Raw genomic sequence first — 12,856 nt, 5'->3', positions numbered from 1 at the left:
CTCTGCTTTGGTTTGCTCAACTGTACAATGTTGATATAGCATTAATACCTTCCTCACAAGGAGTAATTAACTATGCGGAGACGTTTAAAGGGCTGAGAACAGGGTCTGGCACGTAGGAAATCTTTCCAAAGCAGGGCTTCTCCTTCTCCAGGGCACTGGTCTCCAGCCTTTGTGACTCTATACTTCATTAGTTTTTCTTTTTTAAGAGCATTTAGCCTCACTATTTATATCCTTATTTATTTATTCTTATTTATACATTCTTTCTATTAATCCACACCTTTGAGCATTACTACCACAAAGCAAAGTGCTGTGTGTTATTACCAGGATGGGACTGCATGCCTGATAGCATACAGAAGAAGTGACGGTACCACTTCTGAGACTGGGGAGGCCATGTCCTGAGGGACTAAAGCCTGTGCCAAGAGCCAGCTAAGAACTGAGACCTACCACCAATGGTGAGAGCGAGCTGGGAAGTGGCTTCCTCAGCTCCCCGTGAGCCTAGAGTTGCCTGCAACCCTTTCCCATGGTGCGAATGCAACCTCCGGAGACACCCTGAGCCGGTGCCACTCAGCTAAGACATTTCCGGGGTCCTGATCCTCAGAAACCGTTATTTGTTAAAATAACAAATGTTTGTTTTAAGGTGTTTAAAAATGCCACTCGTTTGTTGAAGGGACAAATAAACTACCTTGGAATTTGCAAGCCCAAGGATTTTCAGGTGTTTGTAAAAGAAGCGGGTAGTAAGTAGATTCTTCTAATTTTTAGGGGATGCATATTCCCAGTGGTCACTAGACCTATTTGAGTTAAGGACTCGGTGTTCCTCATGCCACAGCTTGGCGACAGCCACGCTCTGCAAGGCTTTGGCACCATGTAGTTGCTGAAACAGCTCTGGATCCAGTTCTCAGAAGCAGATGTCTGACTAGGAAACGAGCTTGTTAAACGGCCCCGCAGGGCCACAGAACAATTTCACAATAACATTGTTGCTGCAGAGAGGACCTGCGCGGGGGGACCTCAGAGGCAGGATAGTTGTGATAACCGTACACACGTGCAAATAAAAACCTAGGAGGCGCTGAGTTCAACACCATTGAAAGGGGACTGGAGGTATAATGTCTTTTCCTAAGACTTGGGGGCTGTTTGCAAGGCTCCAGAATTTTATAAGATGACGCTGAAACGATACCTATTTTCAGATCTAAAAATGGAGTGCAAATGTATGTAGATTTAAATACTGAATTTTCATGTGGTATAGTCTTAGGATCTGGAAAGATTTCAGCAAGGCACAGAAGACGTTTGGAACAAGAACCAGGAAGGTAAACAGCCCACTGTGGAAAGGGCGAGGTCACAGGGGAGGCCAAGCAGAAATGACAGCATGTTCCACATAAACGGGACAGCAAAGCTCTGCAGGCGCAGTAACGAGAACTAATATTTGTAAAGGACACAATCAGCTGGCTTAACGATGACAAGCACGGGTCTCTCAGATCAACATGGAAATTTGCAATACACTAAGAATTCGAGAAGCCAAATTTTCCAATTTCACAGCCCCATCGTTTTGCTGAAAGAAGTGTTTTCCATTCTCTCCGCTTTTATAGGCGAGGTTTCCATGATATTCAGCTCTAATTTAGCTACCTCTTAAGGATGTGACCATTCTGGCACTGTGCTCTTTCAGAATAGGTGGCCCCGTCTTCTAAATTCTCACGGCAAGATTAAATAGTATCTCTTTGATGTTGAACTCTTACTTTAATTTGTAAACATTGAGCCCTGTATGTCTGTCTCATGTTTCCCTGTTGTGTCGTCCACAGTAGAGAGCTGTGATGAGGAGGCCCGTGTCCCCACTGTCCTCTGTGCACTGCATGTGGACCGCCCTGGTCACCATCCACTAAAGGAAGATCCTGCCTCTGTGTGTGTGTCCAGGTAGCATCTTCCCAAAGGAAGACCTGGAAAATAATCACTTTATGTTCAAATTTTTGGGCCTTAAACAGAGCACCTCCGGCCCTTCGGCTCCCGCTCTTGGTTTGGGTGACACCCTCACCTTGCTCCAGCAGCCTTGCTAGCGGACAGCGATGCCAGGAGCTGCTTGCACTCTGGCCTGATGCCACTCCATGGGCACCCTGAATGGCACTCTCCCTCTGCTGATTTTTCCTTTCCTACAGATGTTTAGATCTATTTCAGGTTTAAAAATAAACAACCAGGAAACTTCACTCAGTGCTCCGAGAGGCTGCCTTTCTTTCACAACCCAGTTTCTTGGAAGAACAGCCTACAAACATGCCGGTCTTCACCTTACGCTCCATCATTCCTCAGGTCTCTGCCATCTGGCATCTGTCCCCACCACTCCCTCTGACAGGCTGCTGTCTGCTTGTCCTGGTCAACACCAGCAGTGAACATGCCTCTGCCTCTATCTTCGTTCCCATCATGCAATTCGACACTGTGGACCACTGGCCTAGGACGACCCCTCCTGAGGCTCCCCGGCTCTAACTTTTCTCAGGCCACTGTCCTTCTGTCTGTGGCAGACGTACTTCCTTCCTTCACTGCAGCTGCTCCTCACAGCTCAATCTCAGGTCCTCTCCCCTGTGCTCTTCTTGCCTGTCTCATCCTGTCTCCTTCCTGAGTGAGTGTCGTCCATCCATAGCCTCACTAGCTATTTATTTGCTGAGGATGTCCACCTGTGCCCTTTAGCCCAGTCTTTATCGGTGACCCAGAACAGGACGCTAACTATCCATTTTGTACATCAACAAGTACTTACACATGAACTCACCTCCCTTTCCTAAAAACTTACTCTGTCTCTTGGACATCATGGTCACGCAAAATTCTACCATGTCCCTCATCGGCCAGTAGCCAAACCCGACTCATTCTTTCTCCTGAAAGTTTTTAGCACTTGTTCCCCTCCACCCACGTCCACTGCTACCGCCCTTATCGTGTAGGGCTCATCAATCTCCCTCGTTACCCTGTCCTAGCGTACATCTTCGGCACGGACGCGTGCGTGTTTGTGCGCGCTAGTTTCAATCTACCTGCTCGGAGTGGCTTGTTGGCCTTTAAAAGACCCTGATCATAATATTATTCAGCTTTGAAAAGGAATGAAATTCTGATGCATGCTACAACGTGAGTGAACCTTGAAAACATTATGCTAAGTGAAATAAGCCAGACACAAAAAGACACATACTGTATGATTCCACTCACAAGAAGCACCTAAAATGATCAAATTTTCATAGAACAGAAAGTAGAACGGTGGTTGTCAGGGGCTAGGGGGTGGGGGTGGGGTGAGGGGATGGGAAGCTATTGTTTAGCGGGTACAGGGTTTCTACCTGGGTGGTGACAAAGTTCTGAGGATGGGTAGTGGTGACGGGCGCACAACATGGTGAATGTATACACTGCCACTGAATGGTTAAAAATGGTTAAAATAATGTATTTAAACACAATTTTTAAAAGTGAAGAATAATAAAGACCCTAATCAGAAGTCAACCCCCAGATGGCACTTCAAATATCTCACTTAATCTGCACTGGAAGATTTATTGATTAGAATAAGGGATGTTAAAGGTCATTTTTAATTGGTAAATGGGTGATCGGGGCAAGTGGCTGCTAAGAAGCATTCCACAGGTCCTTCCCCTCCTGTGTGAGTGGGTGTAAAAATTCACACCTTCAGAATGGACCCTTGGGCCGGAAATCCTAGAAATCTGTTGGTGCATGCCCCCCTCCCCATCCTGCTAGGACTGCTGCCCCCCTGCCCCGGAACATTGCCCGTGACAAAGGACTGGTCCTGTGAGGCATCTCAGCCCCAATGCGCAGGGAGCCAGGACCTCCAGGCGCTCACACACATGCACGTGGCGTGACTGTGGCCCCGACTGCCTGCTCCTAAACATCCGTGCCTGTTGTAGAGCTTTGGGCCAGGCTGCTTTCTCTGCAATGCACAGCCTGAAGGGACTTGTGGGAAGAGGCCAAAGCTCTGGCTGCCTCTAATCCCTGGAGGTGGCTGAACTTCTCCAGGAATCTGCCTAAAATACAAATCAGGCCGTGTCAATTTTTCACTCAAAGTTCTTCAATGGACTCCTTCCCTTCCCCCTACCCGCTACCTCCTACTTGCCCAGTGAAAATCCAACTCCCGGCCTGGCACACAGGCCTTTCCAGGTCTGCCGTTGCCTTCTTGTCCGTCTCCTCCCGGCCCTCACTCTCCACACCTTCAAGTAAGTCAGACTCTGACCCCAGCACACCGACCTTTGACCCTCCCGTGTCTTTCTCACCTTCTTGCTTCTGTGCATGCCTTTTATGCTGCCCCCAAAGCTCTTCCTCCTGCTCCACTCTGGCTTTTGCTTCAGGGAACACAGCCAGATTCAGGTGCACCAAGTCCTGGCCTAGAATGACAGTCTGCCCCTTGAACTTAACCTTTTCTCGTGATGAGAAAGAAAAAAAAACACCTCATATCCATCAAGAGAAAGATGAAGTAGACACAACAGAGAAAAACAGAGAAGGCCGCTCTAAGAGATTCTTCTTAGGAGTTTAGGAAAAACCGGAAATGTGAGTAAGCTACCCTTTGGGTTTTTAATTTAATAACAGCAGAAAGATCCGGAATGGACTTTTGAAGATGTCAATACTAATATGCTCACGGGATTTGTGTTTGTAGCTGATTTCCAATGAAAAACCAAGGCTGCACATGAGAATAAGAGGTGCCTAATTGGATGAACATCCCCCATCTGTGCTGAGTCAAGGCATCCTCACCTGATCCTCCGGAAGCACCACCTGTGGCCAGGAAGCTGATTTGCCAGTGACAGGGAGAGGCGCCGGGAAGAAGCACAGACCGGCACGTAATCAGATTGCTGGGCTGGCTGGGCTTTTCGGGAAAGGTGGATGGGCTGGGCACCAGACAGGAGCAAAGCTCATTGAGAACAAGGGCAGGATGCAGGGAATAAGAAAAAAAAAACAAAAAAACCCCCCACCAAACCTGAACTCAGCCTCAGTCGCAGTTAAGTGTCAGCCACCAGAAAGCAACTTGAAACCAGAGGCAACCGCCTCACCTGCCAAGCCCTGCAGGCTGTTAGGACCAAGCCCCGCTGTGCAGAGTTATTCTTAGTCCTGGATTTTCCCAGCCCAATCTGCCAGGGAAGTTAGGAGACTTGTACCTACAGCAAAGGGCTATCCTTTTCTTCTTTATTTCTTTATTATTTTCACCTTTTGCTCGGCAGTGTCTGTTGTGTGTGTTCTGGACATGATAAAATATGGCTACTTCATGTGAGCAAAAGTTTGTGCAAATTGGCAAAGCATTGCAATTAATAAAACCAGCAGAGGGTAAGTAGAAGACAAAACTGGGTTTCTTTGTTTGAGAAAGTCCTGACTCTTTCTTTTTTTACTGATTATCCTAGTTCGTTATGAGGTTGGGTTTTTTTTTAAGCCCTCTTGAATTCAAACTGGGTAAAGCTTTATGTATTTAAAACATACACAGTAACTGGGACTCACACCACCAACATGCACAAGACTTCACCATGTAGTTCCAATGACTACAAATGCTCTAAGTCAGTGTCATTTCTAAATCGAATGCTCTGAAACCAGCCGGAATGTTCATCCTTAGCTGAGTTAACTGCGTTGCCAACACCCTTGTTTGTGGCCTCATTTGTGGAAGGGATTCTCTCTTCCTCAGCAACACTGGGTGGGTTCCCTGAGGGAGCAGAAGTGAATTCAGGAGGTTGTCTGGGACCCTCCTTGTGAGGTGGGCTATGTCTCACTAACATGAAGTGGAGGGCACAGGGAGGGGTTGCAAATGTGGCAGAGGGCACCTCAGTCTCGGGGGTTGGCGAGTGTGTGGGAGGAGTGTAGACTGTCGCGGGAGAGAGATGGAGGTGTCACATTACAGCCAAGACCTCATCCTTTGCTGTCAGACAGATCCAGGTCTACCATGATGTGACCTTGGAGGCATTGCTCAATGCCTGTAAATCTTCCTTTCCTGTTTTCTCCTGTGTGCGTGGGGACAAAAACTCAGTTTACACCAGGCTGTGAAAAGGATTCCATGCGATAAAAGATGCAAGGCATTAGGCCTAGTAAATATAAACTCTGGGTGTTGCCATTGTTCCAGAACCAGCACCAGCTTCAGTACTTACTGACTCCAGAAGGCCGGGCCAGGGTTCCGGAAGCTGGTTCCTCACTCTGTAGCTGGCGCTGTTCACATCTACCTGGCACGGCTACTGTGAGAACGCAAAAGGGGAACCATGTGTGTGCGGTGTCCCTGACACGTAGCACGTGGTCAATCTTAGTGCCCCTTCCTACCCTCTACCTTTTGTGGGCTCAGAATTAGGTGGAAATCTGCCTGCTAATTGTTTACACAGGCAGCCATTGTATTTGGAGCCCCATGGAATAATTTGAAACACCATTTTCACATTCCCTTATAATGTGTTTTTGTGATATGTATGAGGGGAGAATGTCATTTATTCATTCATTCCTCCAATAGTAACAGCCTTCTCTCAGGCTGCAGCTCGGGCCTCTGGGAGTCTACGATCTGGGGAAAAGCAAAATGAGCAGAGGATTGCTGTATAGAGAGGTGGAGATGGGCTGGGACCCCGGGGTTCCCTGAGGAAGGGCCTATAGCGTGGGCCAGGTGAGCCAGGGAAGGTGGGACTGAGCAGGTTACAGGCTGAATCTAGAAAGGTAATGGGCTGAAGGGTGAGGCATTGACTTGCCTCATGGACATTAGGGACATGGACAAAAGGAGTGCTGTAATACATCATAAATTCCTAACTGGGCAGGTCATGGTGGCTCGTCACACCCCAGGCCTATGACTTCTGCAGGAAAAGGTTTTTTTGCAAGACTTGGTCATTGTTCTCGTGCATCTAGGTTAACACACCCTTGAAATAAGGTAACCACCCTCAGGAGAGCCAGTGGTAGTCTTAACTATCCTGTAATCCAATCCCCGCCTCACCTCCCTTTCCCCACCTTCAGGTAATCTTCCTTGTGCTCTCTCCTTCATTTCAAATGCAGACCAGAAACTGTAAAACCAGTATTCTCCAGAGCATTTGACATCTTGCTTCCTGGCAATTGTCATCAGTTTTGGCTCAAATAAACTCTTATAAAAATTCTCTACAGGTTAGGAACGTCTTACATTGACAGGGAAAACAAGAATATGAAAGGTGACCACAGAGGGAAGAGCATGTCAATGTCAAAGGCACCAGGAAGGGGAGGAGCTCGGTGGGTCCCAGAGCTTTGCACCGTTCAGCCGGGTCAGAACATGCAGCATGGGTTCTGGGGACGTTCAGAGGGGGAGAGGCCAACTAGGGGCCGCTCATAACAGGTCTTACAAGGCCTACTTTCAGGTGGCCTTTAGCAAGTCATTGAAAGGTTGTTTTTTTTTTTTCTTTCATTCTTAATGCATAATTTCATTAAATACATTTAAAATAAATAGGATTTTCACTCTCGTTGTTTAATTTTAAAGTTATCGTGTCCAAAATTGACCTCTGGGGGTGTATAGTGCTACAAATTTCAGCACATGCAGAGTTCGAGAACTATCGCCACAGTCAGGACACAGACCAGTTCTATCACCGCCCCCCCAACCCCTTCCACTTCCACTTTGGCATCACACCCCTCCCCACCCTAGCCACTGATCTGTACTGATCTGTCCTCCATCACTACAGTTTTGGGGGGGGGTTTTGAGAATGTCATATGAATGAAATTATAAAATATATAAACTTTTGAGGCTGCTTTCTTTTTTCAGCCCAGTACCTTTGAGATTCCTCCAAGCTGTGGTAAATATCAGCACCTTCTCCTGTTTCTTACTGGGTCGTATGCCTCTGAATGGACATACCACAGTTTGTCCACTCCCCACAGAAGGACATTTCATTGAAGGGTGTTTTAGTCATTAGAAGAAGAGATGGGAAGAGAGAGAGCTGGAGTGAAAACTGTGGGGAGACTAGTGGGACATCAATTTCAGGAAACTGAGACAGTGGCCATGAGGCCAGAATGGAAGGGGACAGTTGAGAGATTTCCATGAGGGAGAATAGAGAGAGAATAGACAGAGAATGACTAATTGGATACGAGCTGGAGGGAGAAAAGAACGTCTCGGATGAAGCTTGGGTTTGCGGTTTGGGATTCAGAAAAAGGAACAATGATACCAGCCACGTCTGAGACCCAGAGCTGACTCAGCTGTGAAAGCCCTTCATGGAAGGGTGGAAATATGTCGAGTCGATGCCCTATAGCAGAGGCTCGATAAAGCACAGCTCGTTGGACACCTAGTGCGTCCCAGGCGCTGGGCTAGGGCTACAGACAAAGATGAGAAAGATACAGTCACCTGCCCTGAGAGTCAGATCTGTAAGCAGGTCATTTAAAAATTTTTTTAAAATTGATTTTAGAGAAACAGAGGAAGGAAGAGAGTGAAATATCAATTTGTTGTTTCACTTATTTATGCATTCATTGGTTGCTTCTTATATGTGGCCTGACCTGGGATCAAACCCACAATCTTGGGGTATCGGGACGATGCTCCAACCAAATGAGCTACCTGGCCAGGGCTGGAAGCAGGTCATTTCGATATAACTGTGAGAAGTGCTAAACTGGAGGTGTGTACTGGGTGTTTCCAAAGGACACAGGAAGGACCTTAGCTGAACCTGGGCTACGAGAGATGGCTTTCTGGAGGAGAAAGTGGCTTAAGACTTAATGCAAAATCTTTCCTTTGAGGAAAACTGCTGTTAACTGGAAGAAACAACAGTTTAACTCGCTGGCACCAGCCGGGTGCTAGTCTGCATTAGATAACAATTTTATCTAAATCTAGGATTACTGGAAAAGTTTGAATGGAGGAGGGAATGACAACATACCATCTGAGAGCAAGGCTTGCTGAGTTTTCTGTTTGGGAAAGCTGACTAAGCAACTAGACCCAGGAGCCTTTAAAAAATTCGGATAACTGAGCCTTACCACAGGCCAAAATCATGGCTCTCTGGGAATGAGGTATTAAAAAAACACCAACTACCAGAAGTCCCTGGCCAGGTAGCTCCGTTGATTACAGCGTTGTCCTGATATGCTGAGGTTGGGGGTTTGATCCCGGATCAGGGCACATACAAGAGTCAATCAATGAGTACATAAATAAGTGGAACAACAAATCAATGCTTCCCTCTTTCTCCCTCCTCTCTAAGATCGATTAAAAAAAAATTTTAAATCATTAAAAAAAAAAACCCAGCAGAGCCTGGGGAAACTGAGAGTTACTTACCTCAATTTCTGCCACAGCCATGGTTGAAATCCTTACCCTCACAAATACTGGACATTGGTCACGAGGGAAATAGAGCATGTGAATGATTCAGTCAAGCTCATCCTTGTTCCTGAAAAGCCAGCTCCAACAACGGGCCCCTCTGACCAGGGGCTCCTTGTCCTTCTTTGCAGCCAGACAACCCCATTGCACCCAGTGTAAAACATAAACAAATTTAAATGCATGAGTTTTTATAAAACAGCAAGAATAACTATACTTTTTTGAGTTCTGGTCCCAATTTTGCATACGTGCAAAAATTTCTCATCTTTCTAACAACGTGGGGAGGTAATTGGAAATAGGCCCATTGTTCAAGGTTGTCCGTCTCCCAGAGCCTGAGCTGTCAGGTTCCAAATTTCAATCTTTCCGTTATATCAAATAAATGACCTTGCAAGATCTGTAATGAGGACAAGGAGTGACCAATCAGAAAAATGCCAAGGGAATCAGCAAGAAAATATGGCAATTAAGTACATAATAAATCGAGTAGGGGAGATAATGAAAAATAAACAAACGAAAGCAGAGAGAGTGAATAGAATTTAGGACAAGCATCTATTAGCAAAGGAGACTGAGAAGTTTGAGGGAACCATTTAGGAAAGACAATTAAATAGGTCCAGCACTTCTTGACCCATGGCTTATGTGTGTGTGAGGCTGGTGTTTACAGTTATTCCTGAACACTCCACCTACCTTACTTCCTGAGTTTTTTGACCCCGGGAAAATAGGTCTAAAGAGGCGGCTTCAGTTGTCTCCAACTGTCCCAGTTGCCCATCAAATGCAGCCTTTGTTTCTCTTGCAGCCTCTCTGCCTCCAAGTGTAGCTGCAGCTGTGTCTCAAATTGTCTTAGAGGCTGAGAGCTGACAGCTGAATCCAAGTCCAGAGATGCAGACCTTGACCTTCGTAGCACATTGACCTACAAACTACATCAATTAATACACATTGGAAAAGATAGAAGAAAGAGTAGCACAAAAGAGGGCAAAGAATCATCAAAGAGGGAATAAAGGGACTGGGACCCAAGCATGCTGACCAAAGAAATCTGGATTGATGATAACGTGGCCAAGAGATGGCTTTAAAACAGGCTGCAAAGGGTCACGGTATAGCGAGATCACAGACACTCCTGTCCCCAGTACAGGGCCAAAACAAAGGAGTTAAATGTAGTCTGGAATTTAGGTTAGATGTAAAAAAACTTTCAGCCCTGGCTGGTGTAGCTCAGTGAATTAAGCACAGGCTGCAAACCAAAGAGTTGCTGGTTCGATTCCCAGTCAGGGCACATGCCTGAGTTGTGGACCAGGTTCCCAGTGGGGACCACGTGAGAGACAACCACACACTGATATTTCTCTCTCTTTCTCCCTCCCTTCCCCTCTCCAAAAATACATAAATTAAAAAAAAAAGTAGAGTTCTTTAAAAAAAAAAACTTTCAGGAAGTAAGGTGTATTTAATAGAGAAAAAAATTATAGACAAGACTATATAAATAGGCTTTCCTGGATAGTGTTGAAGTATAATTATTATTCTCAAGTGCCAATTACATGCATGACATACAATTATAATTCTCGTAATTATTATCAAGAACCAACTATATGCATGGCAGTATACTGAGCATTTCAAATACATTCATTACTTCATCTTTTTAGGAACTCACAAGGTGAATAGTATCACCCACATTTTGGAATTAAGTAAACGGGGCTCAGTGGTATAAGGGACTGTCTGGGGATAATGTAGCAAGTGGCACGGCTGGATTTAGACCAAGTTATCTTTGACTCTAACATTGATGCTCTTGCCTTGCCATCAGCTGGAACTACGGTCTTGAATTGGTTCAGACTGAGGGATGACCAAATCAACTCAGGTGGGCTCTAACCTTGTCTCCTCATAAAGACCCAGTAAAGGAAAAGGAAAAGGAGGAGAGAGAAGCAGGCAGCAAATCTCTGGTGCTGCTCTCAGCACAAAGCCAAGGAGAGATTCATCCACTGCCTTCAGGGTTGGTCCTTTTAAATTTCAATAACTGATGTCAGCATTGCATTGTAAGCTTCACCAGCATTGTCCTGGCCTTATTTTCTGCATGGGCAGAGAAGGAAGCTGGAGAAAGAAGCCAGGGGCCTTGCCCCAGGCCATGAGGACAACATTGGGCAGAGGGAACAACACTCCCACCCTGGTTCCAAATGTGGGACAGAAGGATGTCAGCAAAAATGGCAGAGAAGGGACCTCTGAAAATCCTCTCCTCCCTAAAGGTAATAAGAAAGCTGGTCTAGGTGTAGTGTGCCACTTCAATTCCCTAGGATAATCCCAAAGGGAATCCTTTAAAAAAATTCTAAGGGCAGGTTGGAATGAATGACACTAGACAGGAACACAAACCCACATGAAGAAATAAAGGACATTGGTAAATGGAATTACATAAGTAAGTATAAAATCCAGCATAATTTTATTTTTTGTTACAACACTCTTTTTCTCCTATTTGATTTCAAGGAGAACTACATACAACAATAATCATAATTCTGTGTCTATGAGCACACAATGTACAAAAATGTAACTTGTGTGCAAATAACAGCACAAAGAACGGGGGAGGAACAGATAGATTCTTAGGAGCAATGTCTTTGTACAAGATTGCAATTAATCTGGCATAAATCTAAACTAGGAGGTTACACATTAAGGTGTTAATTAAAATTTTTTTATTGATGGATTTTAGAGAGAGGAAGGGAGATAGATATATAGATACACACACACACACACAGAAACATCGATTTGTTGTTCCACTTATATATGCATTCATGGGTTGCTTCTTCTATGTGCCCTGACCAGGGATTGAACCCGCAACCTTGGTGTACTGGGATGATGCTCTAACCAACTGAGTGATCCAGCCAGGGCTTAAGATGTTCATTTTAATCCCCAGGGCAAACCACTAATAAAATAACTGAATTAAAAGGTAGATAGTGGCAGAATGGATTTAAAAAACAAAACAAAACATGATCCAACTCTTTACGATCCACAGGAGCCACACTTCAGATTGAGATACGTACGGGTTGAAATAAAAGTCTGAAAAAGGATGAGCCATGCTCATAACAACCAAAAGAGAGCTGAACTGGCTACATTAATATCAGACCAAACTAGTCTTTAAGACAAAAAGTGTTACTAGGGACAAGAGAGACATCCATCAAGAAGATATGACAATTGTAAATTGTGGTAGACTGAATTGTGTCCCCCTCCAAGCAAATTCTATATTTCGAAGCTGTAACTCCCAGTATTGCAGAATGCAACTATATGTTCAGAGATAGGGCCTTTAAGGAGGTAATTAAGTTCAAACGAGCCCTTCAGAGGATGTCCCCATCCAGTCTGACTGGTGTCTTTATGAGGAGAGACACCAGGGTGCACAGAGGGACAACCATGTGAAGAGGTGCAGGAGGACAGCCATCTGCAAGCCAAGGAGAGAGGTCTGGGAAGAAACCAGCCCTCCTGGAACCTTGATCTTGGGCTTCCAGCACCTGGAACTGAGAAAATAAATTTCGGTCATACCCAGTCTGTGGTATTTTGTTATGGCAGCCCTAACAAACTAATACAGAAATGAAGGGAGAAATAGACCACTCGACAATGTAGTTGGACACTGTAATACTCCAGTTTCAATAATAGATAGAGCTACTAGACAAAAGGTCAAAAGGAAAGAGAGGAATAAAAAGCACTACA

This window comes from Desmodus rotundus, chromosome 11 (assembly GCF_022682495.2).
Source record: "Desmodus rotundus isolate HL8 chromosome 11, HLdesRot8A.1, whole genome shotgun sequence".
In the NCBI taxonomy this organism is placed as follows: Eukaryota; Metazoa; Chordata; class Mammalia; order Chiroptera; family Phyllostomidae; genus Desmodus; species Desmodus rotundus.
The sequence above is the reverse complement of the archived record's forward strand: the minus strand, read 5'-3'. Positions refer to the sequence as shown.